Here is an 864-nt window from a genome sequence, read left to right as displayed (position 1 = left end):
CCCCCCCCCCCCCCCCACAAGGTTTGGAAAGCCACTTACCTCTAACCAAGCTCAAATCAATCCGTAATAATGCTCTTTCCACGAATATCTGGCTCTGGAGGACCCAAATCTAGCCAAAACCAATTACATAACATAAATATAGCTACAAGAAACTAATCTAGATAACGAAATCAAAGCTAAGGCAAGAAATTAGAAAAATACCCAAAAAGCCTCCCCGGTCCCACATCTCGGAATCGGGTAATAGTCACAAAATATGAACACCCACTCACTCACGAGTCTAACCATACCAAAATTACTCCAATCTGATACCAAAATCTCGATCAAAACCCCAAAATTCGGCCTAAGAACTTTTCCCAATTTTTTCCCAGTTGTTTCACCCCGAATCTAAAATTAAATGATGAAATCAAGCATAGATTAGTGGGATATAACCATAACGGAGTTAGGAATCATTACCCAAAAACTTCCTCGGAATATCTCTCAAAATTTCGCCTCCTACCGAGCTCTCAATCAAATTTTGTGATATGAACTCAAAACCCTCGTTTTGAACTTTAAATTCTGCTCAGGGATTCCTTAATCGCGATCACGGAAACAACCTCGCGATCGCGAAGAACAACTTAGCTGCCTCATACGCGAACGCGTAAAACCCCACGCAAATGTGACGTTCTAACTCCCACACCTACGCGATCGTGAACCATCCAACGCGTCCGCAATGAACAAATGTGTGGCCCAGCTTTTGGACCACTTAACACTATGCAAACGCGGCCTAGCTCATGTGTTCGTTGAATTCGTCGATATCACCATGGTCTATGAGGCATTAGTTTAGCTTTTATTTGTCAAATTCGTCGATATCACCATGATCTAGCT

This window comes from Nicotiana attenuata, chromosome 11 (assembly GCF_001879085.1).
Source record: "Nicotiana attenuata strain UT chromosome 11, NIATTr2, whole genome shotgun sequence".
Lineage (NCBI taxonomy): Eukaryota > Viridiplantae > Streptophyta > Magnoliopsida > Solanales > Solanaceae > Nicotiana > Nicotiana attenuata.
The sequence above is the reverse complement of the archived record's forward strand: the minus strand, read 5'-3'. Positions refer to the sequence as shown.